Here is a 25,428-nt window from a genome sequence, read left to right on the forward strand (position 1 = left end):
AACCCCTAGGAGTTGGAGCATTTATAATTGTTAAGCAGAGGAACAGAGTGAAGTAACCATAGTATTTATTTCTTAAAGTGACACTGGTTTAATACACCTGGGAATTAAAATGTGAGGTCTACAGGGAGGAAAGGCTTTGAGATGGACACAGGGCTAGCTTGTAACTTTGCTATCTGCCCTAACTCAGTGGTGGCTTGTAGTTGTGCCCAGCCAGAAGCAGGGCAGGGAAACAATTATGATGCAGGGAATCTTGATTTCCTGGCTTCCCCCCATACCTACACACTTCCCCTTACTCTGGGGGGAGGTTGTAAAATTACTCCTCTGGCTGATGAGGGAGAGGGGCAGATCCCAGGTTTTTCCCATGTCCTGACCTTCACCACCCATTTGATCACAAAGGGGAGTATTGGGCAAGTCGGCTTGACTTTCCTTCTATTCCTGCCGTAGACAGTCGCAGAGTGAGCAAGGCCAAATAAGGGAGAACCTTACTTCCATTTACTCCTTGCTGTGGCTGTGACAGTCCTAACCCAAATTATTTTATTCTAATACATTCAGTTAACTAAGCAGGGAATCGATAAGTGAGATAAAAATGCACATATCATGTGAGGTGTCATTAGGTGGGAACACCCCTCAAAAATAAGATCTGAACCGGTGATAGAATGTCCACATGGAAGATTTTCAAAAGAAAAACAGAAAGATCTTTGAGAAGAGTGATTTTTTTCTATGCACTGAGACCACCAGAGGTTATTGTTTGTGGCGTAAGTGATTATGCTCAAATATTGGAAAAATAGGGATTGCAAATACACACTTATGCACAATATTATGCTTCCTGTTGCTACACCTCTTGTTAGGACGGTCAATATGAAAACAACCAGGTGGCATTTGAATTTAACATCCCTGAAAAATGGACTGCTCTTCCGAATTTTTTGAAGGTAGACCCAGCTTGTATGGAGCTCTTTTTATATTCATAAAAGGCTTGTTCCATCCCAGACCGCATTAAGAGTCATCTTTTAAATATTTTAGTAGTGGCACATTAATTTCCCGTGCCGCATATCAAAAGGAAATGGTCTGAATTTGTTTTGGAGAATCCAATGAGGATATGAAAATATGTGAAACTTGCTAAAGGATTATTTGATGAATAATGTAAAGGCTAAATATGAGCCAAGTAAAGAGAGAACGTAACAAAGAGAATCCCTTACCAAACAGGCCAACTGAGATATACAAACATAGAAACAAAGTGCTGTGCAAGGATACACAAGAGAGAGACAACTGTGGAATTTTTAGAGCAGCAATTAAAGAAAAAAAAGTCATACTATTTTAGATCTGTCCTAATTAGAGAAATGAAATATGTAGGGATATTGGGCCAGGGGTAAATCTACATAGCTCCGCTGACGTCAATGGTGTTAAGTTAACATGCACCAGCTGAAGATTTGGTCCGTTATGTTATATCTTTGGCTCTCTCTCTCTTTTAATTGCCAGAGCTATCCACCTTTCTCTCCCCTAAGAATAAAATAATACTTCTGGAGACAGCATGCCAGAAGAAGCAGAGAATCAGTTCAAAAAGATCAGAATGAAACGATGATTTTCAAAGTGAATATTTTTGCCTGCTTAGCTAATCACAATATTTTAAACCTAGGTTACTTGTGACAGGAGGGCCTGTAATAGAGTGAAAGTGGTTTTTTTTTAATTATTATTATTGCTTTTCCTTTCCTCTCTCTCTACTTTTCTTTTCTTTTTGGCAGATGTGGGTGATTGGATGCACAATGTGTCCAGCTATTTGCCATCACTTTCCTTTCTCAACATTCTTTTGGCTCCATTAATTCCTTTCCACCTATAATGAATTAGCAATATATATGGTACCTTTTTTTGTATGTGTGTGTGTGTATGTATATAATTGCTTTTAGCATATGAAAATAATCTTCCAGATTTTAAACTTTTTAAAATATGGATTTATTTCCTAAAGCCGAGAGTTCAACGACAAAATAACTGGAAGTGGAAAAGCTCTGTAGAATATGCTAAAACTGAGCTAGCAATCTGAAGTTCCCCATTTTTGAGTTACTTGGAGAGGAGGATGGAATTAAATTAATTGTTTCCCACCTCTTCCCCAGGGTCTGTTAGTACTGGGTGTATGGTGTGTTATTTCTGGCAAGAGATTTCTGTGCAGGCTGGTGGAATAGACCTGAAGAAGAGCCCTGTGGAAGCTCAAAAGCTTGTCTCACTCACCAACACAAGCTGGTCCCATAAAAGAGATTACCTCGCTCACCTCGGCTCTCTGGATTCATCTATATGTTTAATAATAATATGTTACTTTCTGCAGCACTTTCCACCTGCAGATGACAGCACATTTTACAAACTTTATTGAGTTAAATCTTGCAGCACCTAAATGGAGATCGGGACGTATCATTACCACTATTTCACAATGGTGACTGAGACACTGAGGGCCAAATTCTGTTCTCATTTATACCAGTGCAAATCCTGTGTAGCGGTACTGACGTCAATGGAATTGCTCGGGATTTACTTCAGTGTGCGTCAAAACAGAATTTGGCTCAAGGAGTTTCGAGGAATGATCCAAAACTTGCTGAAGTCAGTGAGAATCTTTTTGTTGATTTCCATGGGTTTTGGATCATGTCCCGCAAAACTTCAGCCAGGTCGTTCTGTGGTATTTCTGGAAGAGCTGGGATTAGAATCAAGTTCTCTTAATTCCCAATTTTTTATTTTAGCTTCAGGACCATCGTTCATTTATCAGAACTAATGAAGAACTGTATTGATTTAAGGAGGGGAAAAAAACCTCCGGAATGCTCTCCTTACAACAACTTTGAAATCACTGAAGGTATCTGAAGAAAGGCTTCTTTCTTTGGAATGGCTTTTCTGCTCATTTGACTGACCTCTGTCTCCTTCATGTAAGAACCATGGAAGCGAAACTGATCAAACCAACTGCAACGTCCAGAGTATAAATGAGATTACACGTATCTTTTTTTTTTTTTTTAAAAGAAGCCTGTTTTGTCTTTTGATGGTTTGGGCAACGTATGTCTTTGTACAAATTACCAAGATCAGAGCTTTTAATACTGGCTTACAACTGTGAAATGCATGATTGGTTATTAAGCTAATGTCTTGGATGTCTCAAATTTATATCAATTTTGTTTAATTTATTACAGCTTGTCAAAACTGCCACATTTGACTTCCATAATGTATAGCTTTGTTGCAGGTATGGGCAAGCCCCCTCTGACTGCAATTATGGAACACTGGGAAAATGATGTAGGCTTGGAAAAAATGAATGTTGAGTGGGCTTAAACATGAATAAATGGGCAGGTTTGGCAAGCACACAGGAGTTCAAATCATACTATTTAAGCTACTTCAAGCTCTATTGTAGTCATGCAAGAAAAAAAAGGAGTGAAAGGTATGGTTATGCAAATCGTGTTGTAAGTGTCAGCATTTGGAAGGCCTATAAATGCGTTTGCCATATAACTGTCCACAGACATAGGCTGTTTGGAAGGGAGTCTTTATTTTCATTTGGAGGATTAGCAGACTGTTTATTGTAGCACCCTTAGCTCTTAAGTGCACTTTAGCTGTTTTTCCAACAGTACAGAATTTATTCAGAGTGCTAACTTGCTGATAGATGCAGCAAGGAGAGTAGTTGCCAGACGTCAGCGGAATGTACAAGACCTCGCAGCTGATGGATAATATTCCATTAGTTACCTTGAAATGTGCAATGGCAGAAATGGGAACCAGTGGACTTTAGTCAAATGTAACAAATTGTAATGATTATTGGTGACTTTAGTGTGTGTGAGAGAAATACAGATATTGCTATGGATATGCATATGGATAATAGCTGATAGAAATAACAGGTTGAATAATTCACTGAATTTCATAATATTATTTAGAATAGGGTTTTTTATTAATATTTTCTTCCAGCTTTAGGGGCCTGATTCAGTGCCCAGTGAATTTAATGAGTCCTTCAGTTGATTTCGGTGGGCTTTCAGTCAGGCCAGAGAATGATTCACAAATATTTGTGCATTTTTATAAATGTAATGAAAAAGTTTGATTAAAATATTCATGCATGATTCAACCCCCCGCAGTTTTATCCACCACCGCATATATAGCCAGACCCCTTCCTTGAGGTCTTCTCTGAGTCAAACTGCTACCAAAGTGTCAATGGGATTTTGCTTGAATAAGATCCTCAGGATCTGGCCAATATTTGTTTCCGTAATCTTTAACATTAGTTTTTAGGGCTAAGAATTAATGCTTACAGGGATTTGGGTCCTTTGTGCATGGAAGGAAAGTATTTGTTGTATCTTACAGCCTCATTAAAGAGATGCTGTCAGGTACTAAAGCCATAAAACCTGACCATGCCTGACAGCCGCCCTGTGCAGAAAGCCTCGTCTTCCAGTATCCAAGGATGTATTTATTTCCCAGTGCACCGATACTTCCTCTTAAATTAACTTAGGTGAAAAGAAGACACTTGACTCTGTCAGCTTAACAACAAACAAGTTAGTTCACTTTCACTAATTCCAGGCCTAGTGTAGGAGGGTGAAGCATACAGCGGCTGGGAGAATAAATAATACCTTGGATTCCAGAAGGCGAGAGCTTTTAGACGAGTGACTGCTGTTGAGGTATGTTAATTTTTCTGCCAAAATACCTTGACAATGCTCTATTGAGAGAGATGCCTTTTCAGAGATATGAAAATTGGATGCGATGTGCTAAATGGATCCCTTGTGTGGAAAGCCAGATTGATTTTGCTCTGCATGCTTTTATCCATGTAAGCGTACAACTCCACTCTTTGTCCATGTGGCACAATGGAGGGTTGCCTGAACCAAACCTGAGTGGCATTGTGACCCCCGTGTGCCCAGTCACAATGCCTAGAGTGGGGAGCAAGGATGTGAGCTGCTGCTGAAGGGTGAGTGTGGGCTCCTTCCCTAACCACTTTCCTTCCCCCAGGCCTCCTCCCTCAGTGGGCTGGATGTAGAGTTACAGTGCTGGGGCAGAGGGTGATGAGGCTAGTAGTCAGTATCTGCTCAGCAGGGTGACAAGAAGGAGACAGTGGCAGCCAAGTGGAAGGGTGCTGGCCTATGATTTTGGGCTCCCAGCCCCCTGTGTGGGTCACAAAAATACAAAAGGGAGTTGGTGGGTCACCTTAATAGAAAGTTTGGGAGCCACTGCTCCAAGGAAGCTGACAAACCACCTCCCTGTGATGTCAAATCTGTGCTGGCCAAGACAGAAGAGGTCACGTCTGAACCGGGCTGTTGCCTGTGATAGCTACTTTGGTGGCTTGGCAATAATTTAACTGCAAACATTGATACCAGTATTTATCGCTGTTTAAACCTTTAAAAGAAATGTGTAAATACACATGTATCCGCCCTCAGATACACTAGCACAGTTCTCTCTGTGCACACATTGGATTGGTCCAAGTACAGTAGAACCCCATTTATCCAACCCTTCATTGACTGCCTCTCTGTATTAACCAAACAACCAGCACACACAGGTCTAGAAGTGGGAGATCTCTCCTGTGGCCACTAGACGGCACTGCAGCCTGGCACTTTCCCATTCTCCAGATTATCTGAATTTTTGATGCTCCGATCAGGCCCCGGTCTTAATTAGATCGGATAAACGAGGTTCTGCTGAATGTTTAAATATTAAAGGAGAGATGTGGGTGAAGTTTGAAACCAAGGGAACATGGTATGGGTAATTGTGGGGGAAACTAGATGTGGCTAGATAAGATGAAGCGAGGTTCAGAGTAGAGGAGATGGTGGGTGGTTATCAGTGAGGATGGAAACTGAGACCTCTGTCTCTAAAGGCATGAGCATCCACCACCTGAGCTAAGAGACTAGATCTGTTAAACAAGGCTGTGGCAGGTTCCTCAAAATCTATGTGGCCCAGCTACTCCTACAGGGGGACAGAGCACAGGCATGGTTTTATATAAAAATGCATCTAGGGGTCATTAGTCTTCAAATATGTAAAAGATTTTATAAAGGTGAAGGTGATAAGTTGTCCTCTATGTCCACAGAGCACAGGGGCCAGCTTCCTCTTGGCCCTGGGGTGCTCAATTCCCAGCTCTGCCCCAGACCCCGCCCCATCCGACCCCTTTCCCCAAGCCCCCAGTCCTATCCCGCCTCTTCCCGTTCCCACTCTGCCCCAGGCCTTGCCCCCATCCCACCCCTTCTCCCAAGCCTCCACGCCGCCTCTTCTCACCCCCGCTCCATCCCAGTCCCACCTCTTCCCATCCAGTTCCACCCCATCCCATGAGTGCATCCCGTCCTCGCTCCTCCCTGACCCCCAGTGCCTTCTGCACGCCGCGGAACAGCTGATCCACTACAGGTGGGAGGCGCTGAGATGGAGGGGGAGGAATTGATTGGTGAGCCCGCCAGCAGATAGGTGCTGGAGTAGAGGAGGAGAGCTAGCTGCCAGTGGGTGCTAAACACCCACTATTTTTTTTTCTAAGTCGGCGCCTATGCCACGGAGGGTAGAACAAGCTTACTATGCAACAAGGGAAGATTTAGGTTAGATTTTAGGAAAAACTTTCTAACTATAAGGATAGCTAAGCACTGGAGCAAATTACCTAGGGAGGTTGTGGGATCTTCGTCATGGGAGGTTTTTAAGAACAGGTTAGACAAACATTTGTCAGGGATGGTCTAGGGATACTTGGTCCTGCTGCAGTGTGGAGTGATGGAGTAGATGACCTCATGAGTTCTCTTCCAGCTCTACATGTCTATGATTTTACGATGACGCATATTCTACATAGTATTTTAAATATCAATCCCAACGGAGGTGCCAAAAATTATAAATGTCTCTTCAACTCAACAAGTCATGAGTGACTTTAGTTTTGGCCAATATGTCATCATGTGCTGTCTAATTTGGTCACAATATAAAAATACATATTTGGTTATTCAAGTTGTGACCCAATAGCATATAGAGCAATTATCTGTGACTATAGGCAGGCTACTGAATCTCTCATAAGCCTATCTTCGCAGTCCTGCTCAGAAGGTTATCCCTGACCTTACAAGAGGCAGAGCAGGACATCGGGGCACGTTCTGTCGGATGGGAAATAGATATGTGAACTGTACACAGCATGATTTATTGTGACACCTTACATTGTCTTGGTTTAAAATTGCTTTTTGCCAATGCAAGAGTACACTTTTCCCTATTTAGTTTACAGCTTTTATAAATGACTCCCTGTGCATCTGCTGTGCTATCACTCTGAGATTTCTGTGGGCCAGATTTTCATTAAGTGAGGCCAGAGGTAAATGTGCATTCGGTTGCTTGCATTTCTCTGTTGAATTAAATCTACTACACCTGAAAGCTGAACGTATTGTGCACGCAAATGGGCATTTGGCCTGAACACCGGTTTGTGTGCACTGACAGCATGCTGCATGAGTGTCTCTGAAAGACATTGTCTTGATGGAGTGATTTGTCTGATGAGGCTCCTGAGATGCATAATTTTCAGGCCACAGGAGATGTTGAGGTAGTCTTGCACAGCCACAACCTGAGTGTGGGGTGTGTGTGCAGGAACTGCACTAACCTCATGGTCTTAGCTAGACACTCCAGTGTGGACAAGAGCAGAGGGGAAGGGGCAATCAATGCTTCTGTCTCCTCCCCCCCGCACCACCAGGGTAGTGTGGGGGTATGCACAGAACACTTTCAGAGGCCCAACTTCTGTTCAAGTAGGTATTATGTTTGTGTGTCCCATGACTGTGTTGGTCATAGGGGCATCCTGTTTAATGACGTTTCACTGGGTGGTTGCTTTCATCCTGGTGGTACCTGTCTCCTCCCCAGAACCCCTGTGAGCAGGGGCGGCTCTATGTTTTTTGCCACCCCAAGCACGGCAGTCAGGCAGCCTTCGGCAGCGTTTCTGTGGGAGGTCCACCGGTCATACGGATTTGGCAGCGGTTCAGCGGGTGATCTGCCAGTTCTGCGCCTTCAGCATACCCACTGCTGAATTGCCGCCAAAACCACGGGACCGGCAGACCTCCCACAGAAATGCCGCCAAAGGCTCCCTGACTGCCACCCTCATGACGACCGGCACGCTGCCCCCCGCGGCTTGCTGCCCCAGGCATGCGCTTGCTGCGCTGGTGCCTGGAGCCGCCCCGCCTGTGAGGTAGGCAAATATTATTATCCCTATTTTGTGAATGAGGAACTGAGAGGCACACAGAGACTCAATGACTTGTCCCTGGTCACATAGGAAGTCTGTGGTGGCGGAGGGAATAGCACCTATGTTCCAAGCCAGTGCTTCAATCACGACGCCATCCTTTCTTCTAGATAGGTATTACCTCAGATAAACTGTCTCTGGGGAAATGCAGACCCTCTCTGACTGTCTTGGGTCTCTTAATCTGTGTAGCTCTCTCTTCACCCTGCCTCCAGTGCAACCAGGGCCTTTAAGTTACAGTCTGGCCCTCTGCTCACATGGACTATATCTAGTGCATATGCTCCATTTGGAGCAGGATAGAAATTTCATATGCTTATGGAGCTATGTGCATTAATGATGTTTTATAAATATTAACAATAGAGATTATATGTTATTGTATATACATTATTGTAATCATACTGTGGAAGATATTTTGCCAAATACACAACAATAATCCTCTTAGCAAAATTAACCAGGCATTAAACTGAGAGCTGAGGCTGTGAATTTCTGTTTATAATAAAGCTGCTTGTCTGATGATTTTTCAGGATTGGAATAGGTATTGCATGTTTCGATTCCTCTGCTGAAACAAAGTGACTGACTGGCATGTTTTTTAGATTATTTCCCAATTATAAATGCCATCAGTTCTCATACTCACACCTACCCAACCTGTTTTCCTAAAGCCCACTGACAGTTCACTGAAAAAATAATGGGAGTCTTGCTTGCAGATATCAAATTTCTATAGGTACTGCCTATTGTTTTTACTCTACTATGCTGTGCTTTTCCTTACAGAGGCCTTTGATCTTGGGATTGATTTTCATTTGTCTTCCTGCCATCTCTGTCTGTCTGTCTCTCTCTCTCTTTTTTTTTTCTTTCCTGCTCTTCCTTTTGTAGGGTCTACTCTGCTGTCAGTGCAAGGTGATGACTCCTATTAATGCTAATGGGAGTTAGAGAGTGTAAATTCAATTAGTGCCAGTGGGAATTAGTCCTATAAATTTCATACGTATTGAGGATTTTTAGACCCTATGCAATGAGGGGTTCCCCTTTAGCTAATTTTCCTAATTCCATTTTCATGGTGTGCTGTTCATTTCTTTCCATTCTCCCAGCCTTTCTGGAGTTAGAGCAGGTGAAAACCTCTTAACATTACTGGGAGTTAGTTCTCAGATGGTGGAATATTTCCTTGCTTGAATTTATTTATATTCTTGAAATTTGTGCATGAATCTAAAGTCACTGAAGTGTGCATCATATCATCCATGCATTGAACACACTGGACTAACTATAAATTAATTTTGTTTAACTTCTTGCATTTATCTAAGCTTCTTGTGGGGAAGGAAAGGGAGAAATTAGGTTCTATGTTTGTATTTTAGTATCTTCATTTAGCATTGCAATTGCCTAACTAAAAACTAAATAACTGTCTGGAACATGCTGTTTTCTTGTCCATATTCCAGGAAACTTCATATAATTTTATTCCATACATTCATTCCACTTTACTGAATCAGAAATGGACAGATTGGTAGTAAAAGCAAGATGGAGATTTTGTATAAAACCCATTTACCCACTGTGAAATGTGGCCTATGCATAGACACTGTACTGGAAAGTCTGACTTTGGCAACACTTGACAACAGTACCTTATTGTGCTAATTAAAGGCACAGTTCTGCCACCCTTACTGGTGCTGAGTGGTGCATTACAAATACAATGCAAATAGCTACAATGATTTCAGTGGGATTATTTGTGTATTAAGGTGCTACTTCTGGTGTGTGGAAAACTGTTACAATGACAAGCTATCGCTTTAAGTTACAAGGGGTTTCCTGGTCCTTCGTGCAGGCTTGGCGGCTCTGTAGGAAGCATGTGATTTGGCTCTTCGGCAGTTGAGTTGTGCTTCACCACCTTAGGGAGCAGCCTGCTTTGTCTCTCTTTCTCTGTAATTGGTTGTTGCTGAGTTAGAATTGTAGATTCCAGGAAATAAAGTAGTGTTACACTGCAACCTTTCAAGAAGAGAATACATTTTTTAATTCTAAATTTCTGCCTGTATTCCATGAATATAGCACTGTGGTGGGGTGTATAAACCCTGCACTAGGTCCGAAGGAGATATATTTTGACTTTAGCGAAGCTTTTGATATGGTCTCCCACAGTATTCTTGCCAGCAAGTCAAAAAAGTATGGATTGGATGAATGGACTATAAGGTGGATAGAAAGCTGGCTAGATTGTAGGGCTCAATGGGTAGTGATCAATAGTTCGATGTCTAGTTGGCAGCCGGTATCAAGCAGAGTGGTCCAGGGGTCGGTCCTGGGCTGGTTTTGTTCAACATCTTTAGTAATGATCTGGGTGATGGGATGGATTGCACCCTCAGCAAGTTTGCAGATGACACTAAGCTGGGGGGAGAGGTATATAATGCTGGAGGGTAGGGATAGGGTCCAAAGTGACCTAGACAAATTGGAGAATTGGGCCAAAAGAAATCTGATGAGGTTGAACAAGGACAAGGGAAGAATCTCATGCACTGCTACCGGCTGGGGACCGACTGGCTAAGCAGCAGTTCTGAAGAAAAGGACCTGGGGATTACAGTGGATGAAAAGCTGGATATGAGTCGATAGCCTTCTTGGCAACAAGGGTACACTAATGGCATATTGGTCTGCATTCGTAGGAGCATTGACAGGAGATCAAGGGAAGTGATTATTCCCCTCTATTTGGCACTGGTGAGGCCACATCTGGAGTATTGCATCCAGTTTTGGGCCCCCCACCACAGAAAGGATGTGGACAAATTGGAGAGAGTCCAGCAGAGGGCAACAAAAATTATTAAGGGGCTGGGGCACATGACATATGAGGAGATACTGAGGGAACAGGGGTTATTTAGTCTGCAGAAGAGAAGAGTGAGGGTGGATTTGATAGCAGCCTTCAACTACCTGAAGGGGGATGACACCAAGTTGGGAGGTATTGCCAATTCGGAAAAGGATCGGGATATCCTCCAGGGAGATTTGGATGACCTTGTAAACTGGAGTATTAGTAACAGGATGAAATTCAATAATGAGAAGTGTAAGGTTATGCATTTAGGGATGACTAACAAGAATTTTAGTTATAAGCTGGGGACGCACCAGTTGGAAGTAACGGAGGAGGAGAAGGACCTAGGAGTCCTGGTTGATCATAGGATGACTATGAGTAGGCAATGTGATGTGGCCGTTAAAAAAGCTAATGCGGTCTTGGGATGCATTAGGCGAGGTATTTCTAGTAGAGATAAGGAGGTGCTAGTCCCGTTATATAAGGCGTTGGTGAGACCTCATTTGGAGTATTGTGTGCAGTTTTGGTCTCCCATGTTTAAGAAGGATGAATTCAAACTGGAACGGGTACAAAGAAGGGCCACTAGAATGATCCGAGGAATGGAAAGCCTGTCATATGAAAGGAGACTTGAGGAGCTCGGTTTGTTTTCCTTAACCAAAAGAAGGATAAGAGGAGCTATGATTGCACTCTTTAAATATATCAGAGGGATAAATACCAGGGAAGGAGAGGAATTATTTCAGCTCAGTGCTAATGTGGACACGAGGACAAACGGATATAAATTGTCAGTCAGGAAATTTAGGCTTGAAATTAGACGAAGGTTTCTAACCATCAGAGGAGTGCAATTCTGGAACAGCCTACCGAAGGAAACAGTGGGGGCGAAGGACCTCCATGACTTTAAGATTAAGCTGGATAAGTTTATGGAGGGGATGGTATGATAGGATAACGGGTTTAGTCAATAGGTCAATAACGTGCCACACTGGTAATTAGTACAAAGGGTCAATGTTGGGATATTGTTAGCCTTTTCCAGAGGGTCTGGCTGGAGAGTCTTGCCCACATGCTCGGGGTTCAGCTGATCGCCATGTTTGGGGTCGGGAAGGAATTTTCCTCCAGGGTAGATTGGCAGTGGCCCTGGAGGTTTTTCGCCTTCCTCCGAAGCATGGGGCAGGGGTCGCTTGCTGGTGGATTATCTGCTACTTGAAGTCTTTAAATCATGATTTGGAGCATTCAACAGCAGAGTCAAGGGAGAGAATTAGTTCAGGAGTGGGTGGATCGGCTTATGTGGCCTGCATCTTGCAGGAGGTCAGACTAGATGATCATAATGGTCCCTTCTGATCTTGGATTCTATGATTCCAAAGAGGATGGAGCTCAGCTGTTCTCAGTGGTGGCAGATGAGAACAAGGAGCAATGGTCTCAAGTTGCAGTGGGAGATTTTAGGAAACACTATTTCACTAGGAGGGTGGTGAAGCACTGGAATGGGTTACCAAAGGAGGTGGTGGAATCTCCTTCCTTAGAGGTTTTTAAGGCTTGGCTTGAGAAAGCCCTGGCTGGGATGATTTAGTTGGGGTTGGTTCTGCTTTGAGCAGGGGGCTGGACTAGGTGACCTCTTGAGGTCTCTTCCAACCCTAATCTTCTATGATTCTAAGCAGCAGTGCTGGGCCCAGGCGACCCTGCCCAGCTGCAACTGCAGTGTGTACTCCAGCTGAAGGTGGAATTTAAGAGGGAGTCAGACAGCTCAGAAAGGGGCCTGACAAGACAGGGAGAGGGACCTGTCCTGAGAAAGGGTGACACAGAACCCTTCTCCTGGAGAGGAAGATCCTGCTTGCTGAGTCAAAGGGGCTGAAGCTTCAGCTGGTACCTTTTCTCGTACTACTTCTTGACAAACTTCAAGACTTTGCTAGAGAATGGATGGTAGGAAGTGGCACCAGGAGGCAGCCTTATGGCATTTGGTAACCCTTATAGGGCCCTGGGCTAGAGCCTGGTAGAGGGGGAAGGCCTGGCCTCCCCTACCAATCCACTCCCCACCCCCATTAAGAAGGGCACAAAACCCTCACTTTCTAAACTCCCCCCGGGGGGAAGGAAGGAAAGGATAAATACCTTTTGAAACCCCAGTGAGATTGGACACTCCTGGGGGTCAATAGTTGAACATCTCATCTTCCTAGGAACCCGATCATACTGGGGAGGGAAGGGAGAGAAGACTGAGTGGTAACCTGACCAGAGGGGCATAGAATTATAAGGTTAGATGGGACCACAAGGATCATCTAGTCTAACCTCCAACCAAGATGCAGGATTTGTTATGTCTAAACTATCCAAGACAGATGGCTAATCCAGCCTCCTTCTGAAAACCTCCAGTGAAGGAGCTTCTACGACCTCCCTCTGCAGTCTGTTCCATTGTCCTACTATTCATACTGTTAGGAAGTTTTTGCTGAGATTTAATCTAAATCTGCTATGCTATAGTTTGAACCCATTGCCTTTTGTCCTGCCCTCTGTGGAAAAAAAAGAACAGCTTTTCTCCATCTTTTTTATGGCAGCCTTTGACGTATGCTATCATGTCCTGCCTTAATCTTCCCTTTTCCAAACTAAACATACCAGACTTCCTTCAGCCTTTGTTCACACAGCTTGCATGCCATCCCTTTTTTTCATCTTTGTTGCTCGCCTCTGGATTCTTTCCAGTTTCTCCACATCCTTTCTATACGTTGGTGACCAAAATTGGACACAGGACTCCAGCAGAGGTGTAACCAGAGCTGAGTAGAGCCGTGCTATCACTTCCCAGGACTTGCATGTTATGCCTCTGTTAATGCAACCTACAATTGCATTTGCTTTTTTTGCAATAGCGTTGCATTGCTGACTCATGTTGAGGTTCTGATCCATCACAACTCCCAGATCTTTCTCAGCAGTGCTGCTGCCAAGCCAGTTATCCCCCAGGCTGTATTTGTGCATTTCGTTTTTCTTCTCTAAGCGTAGCACCTTACATTTGTCTTTGTTGAATTTCATTTTGTCTTCTATAGTCCAGTTTTCCAATTTATCAAGATCTCTCTGAATTTAAGTCAAACCCCAATAGAAGATAGACTGCCAGCAATCATGAAGGTGGCTGGGGGGAAAGAGTAGAGGCGTGGAGAACAGAGGCCCAACCCTGTACCCACTAGGCAGCACCACCAGCAAACCGTGTCCTTCACAAACACTACTCAGTAGGCATAAGGTAAACAGAGTGTGATCTACCTTTATGAAGCTGAGATAGATATGATGCCCGTCAGTGTTGGCGAATACATAATAGTCAATTGACTCATTTCCGTGCTTGTGAGGCTTTTCACCATAACAATGGATAGTGATTGTCCCTGGTGGACGTTTTTAATCTTTATGGGCCAGATTGGCGCCTTGCAATCTGCCCTCAGGAAGGAGCAGCACGTAGCTGTGTAGCCCTAGGGGACAGAACTGGGATTGAATTGTGGCTGTGAGAGTGAGGGGGAAGTCGTAAGGGCTAGGCCTTTGTATCTGGTATAGATTACTTCCCCTTCCAAGCTAGCTCAGCTGTGCTGGTCTTGGCTCTGACCCCATGCAGGCAGCTGCTCCTCCAACAGGGGCGGCTCCAGGCATCAGCGCAGCAAGCACTGCCGGTCGCTGTGAGGGCGGCAGTCAGGGAGCCTTTGGCAGCATGCCTGCAGGAGGTCCGCCGGTCCCGCGGCTTCGGAGGTGGCGAAGGCGCAGGACCGGCAGATCATCCACAGAAACGCCGCAGAATCCACGTTACTGGCAGACCGTGCTGCCGAAGGCTGCCTGACTGCTGTGCTTGGGGCGGCAAAAAACATAGTCCCCCAATCTCCCATGCCGCTGCCTTTGAAACAGTTAGCTCATGTAGGGGGTAAGGTGACTCCTTACACCCCTTTTACCTCTCAAGCGCAGGAGTTTGGCCAGGGTAAAGAACTGGTCCTGTATCATCAGTTTATTTAGGGACCCTGAATTGTGACCCTTCTATTTTGTAATTTAACCCTGCAGGCTGGGGCTGGTAGTGTGTAATCATAAAGCGGGGAGGGGTTACAAAATCCCAGTCAAGCAAACCCATTTTTCCTGATAACCAAAAAAATCACGTCATGAACTTCCCAGCTTCCAGCTAGAGGATACAGGGAATTTGAAACACAAGGGCCAAATGGGGTCTGCTTACTGGTGCAACAGAATCCACTGCCTGAAATGAATGACACTTCTCTCCCATGAGGGCTCTTCAGGAGGGAACAAGTCAAGGGAGTCCAACAGGGCTCTGACCCCATGCAGGCAGCTGCTCCCCCAACAGGGGCGGCTCCAGGCACCAGCGCAGCAAGCACTGGGAAAAGCAGTTATACATCCCAAAGGGAATGGGAGACTCACAGAGCCCTGCCTAGTCATGAGAATACCCCTCTACATAATCATAACCCGTTTTCCTTTGCCTTTTCAATCAATGGCCTCTTTCTCCATGATGATGTTATGTTGTTGCAGAACACCAGCAACCTATGACGGGGTTGCAGCCTTATTGTCTACAATTGGGACCTACATTCAATCTGTAATTTGGTCTTCATATAGTTAGCAGACTGACACTTCCCTGCATAAACTAAAGAGATCTCAGCATAAGCAGCTGAAATGACCAGAATGAGTAGGAAATACAGAACAATGAGGACAATGAATCTTGCCAGTTCTGTCTATATATCTATACCCATAGGAACTGCAGCAGTGAGGTCATGGTAGCACTTTTTCTCCATTGCATAGCTTAGTTCTAACCTTTTACGCTATCATTTTTCACATAAACTGTAACATCTCAGCAGGGTAGTGGAATAACAGGGCAATGCAAACCAGACAATAACCCGGGGAAAAGTTTAATGATATTGAAGGCTTCAAAATCACCCCCTCACCAAATACAGGAGCAAGAGGATATTTTGCTGTCCATCCCATTAATATTGTACAGACATAGAGCTACTTTTATGCTCTGTTTCTGCTCTGTCTGTCATATCTACATACAGTGACATAGAAGTAGAGATTGATTTTTGTAACTTTGATGCTTTAGTGCAATGAAAGAGGGTGATTGTGGCAGATTTTTTCTTTTACTGCTTTCTTCTCAGTATGAAACTCTTCTAAAGACCCTTCAACACATGAAATTCTCCCATGCCCTAACTTCATCTTCTCTGCTGATGAATTCTTCCAAGGAATCCTTCAGAGGTCTAACAATGGGAAGATGTCATTCGGGATGACATCTTGCCAAGAATAGTATGTTCTTCTGTGATGAAATTTTCCGAGTCATGCTTCCATTAGAAAATGATCTCAAGAATCATCTCCATCATAGACACCCGAAGTTAAAAAGTTCTGTTAGACTATCTATACTGTACCAAGATGAAAGAAATTAACATAATGTACAACTAGAACAAAACTTGCCCTAGGAAGAACACCTCTATTTCAAGATAACTTTTAAAGATTCAGTTGTTGGAGACATTGTAGGTCTTTGGTGTTGATGGTGTGTTTTAACTGAAATATTTATTTGGTGGAAAAGTTCTTTAAGCGCCCTTTTAAATGAATTTCTGCCTACAGTTTGATTTATTTGTGTCTCCCAAATTTTTGTTTTTTCTTCTAATTTCTGTTGATATTCATCCTATAGCCTGATTCACCTTCCATGATTGATATCACAAAAAGGAGCCGACAGTGCAACAAGAAGTTTGTAGAACCATAAATATTTGATCATACACTGGAAAGATAACAACGTTTTTATATCTGTCTAAACCAGCCATGAATATTTAATTTTATTTTATCTTTAAACAGAAATGATGGTAGGCTTAAATGGAGTCCTGAGCTTCTATTTCTAGGTTCATGGTGCTCATTTAACCTTAAGGTAAGTGAAACAAGCTTTGTGGTTTTAGCTTGTCTTCTGATGGCCAACAGAGATAAACATACCAGCTCACACAGTTCAGCAAAAAAACTAAAACAAGTAATCAAAGGAGAACTATAAAGCTCAAGTTAAAATGGGTTTAAACCCAGATTTTTTTGTTTTTTCCCCCGAATATGAACAGGTGCTTAGATGCACTGGGGTGCATAGGAAAGACAGAATGTGGCATTAACTAGTCTGAGTTTCAAACGGCATAGGAATAAGCTTTAATGTACTTCTGAGAAATCTCTTCCTTCACCTTAGCTGCTTTGGAAAAATATTTGTACTACTTGGCTCACCAAAAGCATCAGAGAAAGCTTGGACCAAGCATGCATCATTCTCTCCTATCTTAAGTGAACCAGTAGGTACCAGTATGTTTCACAGAGGGGAAACTGACATCCCCTTCTGCTTAAAAAAAAAAATGGTCAAAAAAAAACAAAACCCCCAAACTTGTGAGCAACCCCCTCCTTAAATTAATAAAATCTAAAATGTCAAAACCCCTTCCCTGAGGAGAATTTTTACCCCTAAAAGGGAGAACTCCTAGAGATGCTATGAAGTCTACTAGGGACTTGGTTATTTATATTGATTTTATGTGGAAGGCACTCAGATACTTTGGTGATAGGCAGCCGTGTGACACTCTAAGAGAAGATGGGTGGGGGAAGGGTTAAAAGCTAACATAAAACTTTATTCTTGTGGCCCATGTTCCCCATAACATCAGTAGTGGTGATGTGAGTACACAAGTCTGAGATTAACTCCATTTTTACTTTGATGTTCATTCTTTGATGGATTCATTGACCGTCCCTAGTAAAAATGTTAGCAGAGGCTCTATTGGATTCTTTTGCTCCATATTTCTCTTGCGTTCTCTTGTCAGTTTCAGATGGAGAAAATAACCATTTGACCAAAAGAACCATTGCTCTGTTCCAAAATCTAGGTTCCCATCCTAGCTCATTGAAGCCAGTGAAAAGTATCCTATTGATTTCAATAGGTTTTGGGTCAGGCCCTTTGTTGATCAAGATCAAGTGTGAACAGAGCATGTTTTGAAAATGTTCAACTTGAATTTTCCATTCTCACTATGTATTAAATGTCATTGTTACACAACCTGTTCAGATTAGTGCTAAGATCATTGTCTACTAGTGTCACAGTCCCCGTCAGTCAAGGATTTTTGCTGTTTTCAGTCTCTATATCAAAAGCAACTCTATTTGAATACAATATAGGGTGCCTCTTAATCCTCACAAGTAATCTTCTGTAAAACCAGAGGGCAAGTGATAAACTGAACATTAATTCAACTCTATTACTGTGATAAAGATACATTGAATTTTAGGAAATCTTGGTGGTCTTGGCATCTTCAGTATGATGGCTTAAGTGAATATACAAATATAATAAAAAGCAGACAACCCAAATGTTTCTTCAATAGCAACTGAAATGGATACCCAAAACATGAAAGATCTTTGAAAAACAAGAGACGAATAAATCATAAAGAAAATAGACTGTTGGCTTCTGTCACTCATTTGAGAGCATGCTCTTCTGGAAACTGAGTGAAATCAAGTGGATTGTAGGTCTAACACTGACTTTTGTGTATAGTAACTGGTACTTCAACCTCATTTATAGAGTCATTTAATTTACTCTAGTCATGCATATGTGAATAAGGAAGTTTAAAGAATTAAAACCAAAATATATGTTGTCTATTATAATGGTTTAATTACAAGATTTGTGTTGAGTTGTCAAGGCAGACAAAGCTAATTTACCTGATAAGCCTAATAATATATATATTTGTATTTTGAGCGGTTGACAGAGAATGCTGGCCCTTGAAGGGTAAAGGTTTGCAGGGTGTTGGGGGCAAGAGATTCTTTGCTTTAGATGGTAATACAATTTTCAACACCTCATGACCACATGGTTGCCTTTTTTTGACCCCCATGGCTGTCCCAACCCATTGGTTGCCAAACACTGTTCTAAATTAGACTAATAATTAAACATAGACAAATATGTTTCACAAACTATTACTTTTTAACGGTCTTATCCAAAATGCACTGAAGTCAGTAGATCAGTCCCTGCACGAATATGGCAAAAAGATGAGGGCACAGCAAATCATGAGACACACTTTAAGAAGATGCCAACATGCTTCCTAAACGTAACAGAAAATAATTTTTAAAACACAGGAATTTATGGGGGAGGGATAGCTTAGTGGTTTGAGCATTGGCCTGCTAAACCCAGTGTTGTGAGTTCAGCACTTGAGGGAGCCATTTACAGATCTGGGGCAAAAATCTGTCTGGGGACTAGTCCTGCTTTGAGCAGGGGGTTGGACTAGATGACCTCCTGAGGTCCCTTCCAACCCTGATATTCTATGATTCTAAGGAGTGCTAGGTTAGTTCCAGGACACTATTTGCGCATCTAATAAAAGCTTAAGCTTTCTTCTCATAAACTGTTTGTCAATCAGATAAGAGAAATTTGGTCTGTGAGTTGTGTTCCATATGCTGTTGCAAAATAGTAGTTCAAGACAGTATTGTGGATTATTGTCTTTTGTCCCCTTATGCCTCATAAATGTGGTTCTTTTCTGTGGTCACAGTCCTGCTTTGAGAACCCCATGAAGCCTTGTGGAGAGGCGGCCTTAGTCTGTGCCCTTTTGACTGAGGCTCAGTCTATGCTATGGGGATTATAGCACCACTGTAGTGATGCTGGTTTAACCCCATAGCATAGATGCCACCCAAAGTAATGGAAGGGGTTTTTCACCACTTTAGGGACACCACCTCCCCAAGCAATGGTAGCTAGGTCATCAAAAGCATTCTTCTCTTAACCCCTGATGTGGAGGCTGCTAGGTCAAGTCAGCATAATTACGGTGCTCAGGGGGTGGACATTTCACGACCCTAAGTGTCATAGCTATGTGGACCTAAATTTTAAGACCAGAGAAACCACTCACTCCCTTTCCTATTCTTGGAGGTTGATGATTTTTTTCCACCTCTCTAGAGCAGTCTGTGTGAAATTCCCTAAGAGTCTGTACCTACCTGGTTGTAACACAAGATTTATTTAGAATGGGGAGAGAGAAAATCTGATTGAAAGAAAAGAGACATTCTGTACAACATATCTTGTTTCTTAAACTCAGCAAATATTATTCTAGTTGACTCCCATCTCTTCAATTACAGTTAAAAGCAAAATTTTGTATTTCTAATAAATACACCCTCTTTCTCTCTTTCCTGTCTATGAATAGCATGTCTGAGAATTTGCCACAGGTCTTCAGGTAGGTATTGTTGCCTCTCCAATGAATGATAGCAGATGTTGGAGTCCTGCAAGTCTGTTTCCCACTGGAGAAGTGAGGCAGCATCTAAGTTAGTGTAAGGAGTATAGTATAACTATGGACACCAGTCCTAGAACAGAAATGGTCACTGGCACAGTTCAAGGCAGCTGTACCTGTATCCCCCTTCATGCTCCACCAAGGACACCCACTTTTAGGCTTCTAGCTCCCAGCTGTTCTCTCTCTTGGGCCGAGACCCAGGTGGTCTTCCCTCCTGATCTTGGGTTTTTCTAGGCTGCATAGTTCCCTGCCTACCCTGTGATATTCCCAGCAAGCCAGACTACCTAAAGAGGCAGGTCAACCCCATGAAAATGGAAAAAAATTCTAAGTTCGACTAGCTAACAGGTCAACCCCCATTCTAGTAAATGGGTTGATGCAGAAGTGACAGAACCTCATTAGAAGTGTGTGTGTGTGGGGGGGGGCATGAGGCCCTGCCCCCTCCATAGCCCTTCCCCTTCTCCTCCTCTTCCCCCTGAGACCCTGCCCACTGGCCAGCTGGAAGTTGGATCTGGGCCATGGTAAGAGCCACCCAGGGAACCCAAGCTGCTGTGGGGAGCCCCAGACCCTCCATCTGCCCCGGCAGGGCATGAGCTAGGGGCTGCTCTTGGGCACCCCAGCCTCCTACCCAGGGCAGTGCAGGGTCCAGGGCTAATAAGCTTACTAGAGATCACCCCCAGCTCCAACAAGGGCTCTGGTAAGAGTCAGTCCTTCAAATCCCACAAAGGGATTTTTCTATGGTTACAAATTGATAACAGCTCAGAACTTGCACAACCATGAATAGTTTAGTCTTTCCTTTTTATAGCTCGGGCCTTGCATTTTGGCCTCACGTGGCAAAAGTGCTCTTCTCAGGGTGTAGCTTCAAACGACTGTGTTTTTTCACAGCAGGGGCAGAGGGGAGTTGTATTCAGCTCCCCCCAGGTATTTCCCAGGAAATCCACTTCACATGTATTGTCCCAAAAAACATTCTTATCTGCCACATTGTTCAATATAATTCTTTGATCATCCAGGCAGGGCCGGCTTTAGGCAGATTCCCCCGAATTGGGCCCCACGCCTAAGAGGGCCCCACGCCTGCGCCTAAGAGGGTCCCACCCCTAAAGAAGAGTGCCTAACTTAGGTGCCTTTTAAATTTTTACTCACCTGGTGGTGCTTCAAGTCTTCAGCAGCACTTCGAGGGTGGGTCCTTCACTCACTCCGGGTCTTTGGCAGCATTTCGGCGGAGGATCCTTCAGTGCCGCGGAAGACCCGGAGCGCCGCCGGGTGAGTCATCCCTGCCTGGGCCCCATGAAAACTATTCGAATCGGGCCCTGCGCTTCCTAAAGCCGGCCCTGCATCCAGGCCCACAATACTATGCAACCATTGCATTTAATACAATGGACTCCAAAGATAGTTAAACTTAATTCAGTCAGAATTTTCAAGGATATTGCATTGTAGGATGCCCATCACAAATTGTAGGGGAAAAAAAATCTTACTGCTTTGCAATAGGGAAGTCTTGACAATGAAGTGTGTGTGTGTGTGTGTGTGTGTGATTTGAATGAATTAAGATGAGTGTCCTGTATTTTTCTCATATGAAACAGTGAGTGACCTTCATCTGTTCCTCTCTATGGACCCATGGAGAGACCATAATCTTAAAGCTTCTTTTGATCTCTCAAATGTAGGCTCATGGGAACAGAACAGTTGATCATTGTCCTGTGATATAATCTGTCTTATGTGCAGACACTCTCAAAGGCTTTTTCTTATCTTATTTCTCTTACAATAGGGGGTTATGAACATTTCAGAACACAGGTGACAAGAAGTACAAGGGTGGAAGCATTAAATAAACCCTTATACATTTTATAATTAAAATTTCAACCAGTAGAGGCTGTGAAACTGAGACAGAAATATGCAGCAAAAATATACTTGATCATAGGAATTGCAACGGCAACATGTTACATTTGCAATGTTTTTCTATTTCGGGTCATCTTATACTTGATACAGCACTCTGTGTAAAACAAACAACCAAAAACCGAAAGGAATTCTTTTTCCATTTTTGGTGAGACAAAACATTCAGCGTGATGCACGGCACGTTTGAGCTCTGTCCCACAATACTGAGCAGCTCCACAGTTTTATACCTTGCTTACTATGTTATGATACTTTCAAGGGATTAACTTGACAGGGTGAAAAACAGCAAGATGTATATTTGAGTAGAGATTAAAAAAGTGCCGAGACATAACAGTCTGCTCTGCTGTCAACAATTTCAAGGTGAAAAGCCCACCAACATGGCAAATAATGGAAAACCCTTTGCAGAGGTTATCATAACATAACACCAAAAAATCCTTTTTTTGGTGTGCTTCAAATATTATAGCACTGATCCATAGCCTGAAGCTCAATAAGGCTGAATGTTTTTTTCATTATACATTAAGCATGTGAGCCGAAAACATTGTGGGCATTAGAATCTTGTGACTGCTGTACATATGTGCAACTTAGCCCCAGTGCTGCACAAGTTTAGTGCAGATAGTTAAACTTTATTTAAGGCCGGATACCTTTATTCACATTTAATAGCATCTCACTCGAAAACCCCACTGTTCACTCTTCTCTCTGTATTTCTGGGAGGGACCAAAACCTTTGTAGGGTTGCTACTCCTCTTCTTACATAGGTAGGGAAGTGCAGGATCATAACTAGGAGTGGGGATAGAGCCTTTGCACAGAAGTACTCTATGCCAGACGTGTGACTGGTGCAGATTATTACCTCCCTGGAGCAAAAGGGGACAAGGGTAAGAGTGGTTCTTTGTCTGCTCCTGGGCCAACATAACTATATGCTGCTCCTTACTTGGGTTTCTGGCTTTAGGGGCTACTAAACCTGAGTAAAAACCGACCCTTAATGTTAACAAATTCTAGCAGAATTTTTTTTGTATTGCAAAGAGTATCAGGGCCCATTCTGCATAGTGAATAGTCCCTTTGACAAGGGATCAAGGTCCTTGATTTTATATAGTATCTTTCCTATAAAATATACTTTAAGGGATCAGGCTAATGCCAAGAAGCAGGAACTGTAGAGGAGAAGGCCTCAAACCACCAGAAGTGAGACTGCAATGAAGTGGGAGACAGTAGATAGGGGCTAGGCAAAAGGAGGGAGCATGTTAGGGGACAAAATGCATGAATTACTGGTAGGGAGAAGTGTATTTTTTTGTCTCCAAATACAGTGACAGTTTTGACCTGGAAGTGCATTATTTAGTAAAAATCTGATCAAGTAAAAATGAAAGGCCTAATCTGAAAGTACTAAGTGCTTCCTAAGACCTTGTCTACATGGGAAGGTTTACCATTATACTACTGTAATTTAATTATACAGGCATAATCCCCCAAGTGAACATTCTTATTCCAGGAGAAGAGTGGCTTTTTCCAGTTTAGCTTTAAACCCCTTCCTAAGTGACATAAACTAAACCAGGGTTCTCACAACAAATTTTTTGGTGGCCTCAGAATGCGGCCACCAACTCTTGCTGGTGGCGGGACCGATCATTTTTCCTAAAATACTTGATTAACTTTAGGAAAAACAAATAAATAGCACATATACACATCACTGTAATTTATTTATGTAGGGCTTGTTTGTTTTTTGCAGACTCAATAGTAAAAATATTTCTGTGAAAAGTGATATTTGTGCCCTCATATTAATCACTTGTCACAGGACACTTAATAGATATTGGGAAGGCTGTGAAAAGTGATACTTGCATGCTCGTTAATATCACTTTTCTCAGCAAGTCCCAGGACAAATTAAGCCCTGGATGCAGGGGAAGGAGGCGGAAGCAGTGGGGGGACATGGTGGGATGGATGTGGGCCGGGGAAGGCAGTGGGGGCATGGGGCAATGGAGGGGTGGATACAGGGCCAGGAAGTCAGTGGGGTCCAGGGGTGATGGGGAGGGGAACATGGATGTAGGGTCAAGAGAGAGGAGGGTGTGTGGTGAGCCCTGCAGCTGGAGCTGGGTGTTGGCGCCCACTGCCACGTGGCCGGGGGGTCAGTGCCTGTGGCCAGAGGAGGAGCTGCATGGCTGAGGAAGGGAGTTGGAGCCCAGGGCCAGTGCCACCTGCCATGCAGTCAGAGCCCGAAACTGGGTGCTGGAACCTGGGGCTGCGTGGCCAGATCTGGGGTCAGTGCCTGCCACCATGAGGCCGAAGCCAGCACCCGCTGCTGTGCACCTGGGGATGGGGATTGGCACACACCTGGGGCCAGGGATCAACACCCAGGGCCAGCACCCGCTGTTGTGTGCCTGGGGCCAGGGATCGGTGTCCTCTGCCATGTGGCTGAGACTATAGGTCGGTGCCCAGGGTCAGCAGCCAAGACTGAGGGTTGGTGCCTGGGGCCAGTGGCTAACAGCAGGGTTGAGGTGCGTGGCCAGAGATGGGAATTGGAGCCTGGCGCCACGTGGCCAGGGGTTGGAGCCTGAACTGAATCCCCATGGCCCAAGGCTGGGGCCACGTGGTCAGGTCTGGGGTTCAGCACCCAAAACCCTGCAGCAGGAGCCAGGTGTTGGCACCTGGAGCCCCATGGCTGGAGCTCTGGTCCGCACAGCCAGGGCCCAAGCCTCATAGCCTCCCCTCCCTCCAGGTAGAGAACTCACGGGTACTCCTGCAGCGTGATGCCCCACCTGTCTCCAGGCGCCGTGCAGGGCTGCGTATCCATGAGGAACTGGGAGGGAAGAGGGAGGGACCGATGCATTGCCTCCCTCCCCCACCATCACCGCTCAGGAAGCTGTGGTGGCTGCAGGGAAACCCTCTGGTGGCCGTATTCGAGAAATGCTGAACTAAACTAAGAAAGTCACACTTATGGGGTGTGTGTGTGTGTGTGTGAGATATAGTGATTTTAAATTACCACCTAGTGCATACCGTTTCCCATGCACACAAGGCTTGAGAGTTGCTGCAAGCCCTTGATTTGAGCATGCTCACTAGCTCTTAGGAAATGCTCAGCACCTTGAAGGATTAGGCACTAAGGGCCCAAGTGTGTAAGCAATTTGCAAACAGTTTTTGAACTCAGCAGGACTACTCCATCACACCTGCCAGTCAGCACTTGCAGGATCAGGTGCTGAATTAGTCACTGGTTTTAAGGCCAGCAGGGATCATTATGATCCAGTCTCCTACATTATTGGGTGAAATCCTCTGGCCTGCAGTACATAGGAAGTCTGCTTAAATGATCATAATGGTTCTTTCTGTCCTTGAAACCTATGAATAAATAACACAAGTCTCAGAATTTCTCTTTGTAATTCCTGCATCAAGGCTATATCATGTGGCTGGGCTCGAGGAAAATATTTTTTAGAAGGACATTCAGTCCATTACTTCAAGTGATGTAAAATCCACTGCATCCCTTGGTATGTCCCACGTTGACTGATTCAGACTGTCGGAAAGCATTTTTGGATCTATTCC

At 43.9% G+C, this 25,428-nt stretch overlaps 1 protein-coding gene across 3 annotated transcripts in view; it reads left to right on the forward strand.

Moving 5' to 3' along the window:
- The window catches only part of CDH13 (cadherin 13), a 748,254-nt gene that overhangs the window by 38,009 nt on the left and 684,817 nt on the right, over positions 1-25,428 (forward strand). The window contains exon 1 of one of the 3 annotated variants that reach the window (XM_039502840.1): positions 4,874-4,891. The exons of the other annotated variants lie outside the window; for them this stretch is intronic. The gene's annotated coding sequence lies outside the window, so the exon portion shown is untranslated. Of the gene's footprint in view, positions 1-4,873; positions 4,892-25,428 lie in introns of those variants that run through there. 3 annotated transcript variants of the gene reach the window in all.

Source organism: Mauremys reevesii, linkage group 16, assembly GCF_016161935.1.
Source record: "Mauremys reevesii isolate NIE-2019 linkage group 16, ASM1616193v1, whole genome shotgun sequence".
Lineage (NCBI taxonomy): Eukaryota > Metazoa > Chordata > Testudines > Geoemydidae > Mauremys > Mauremys reevesii.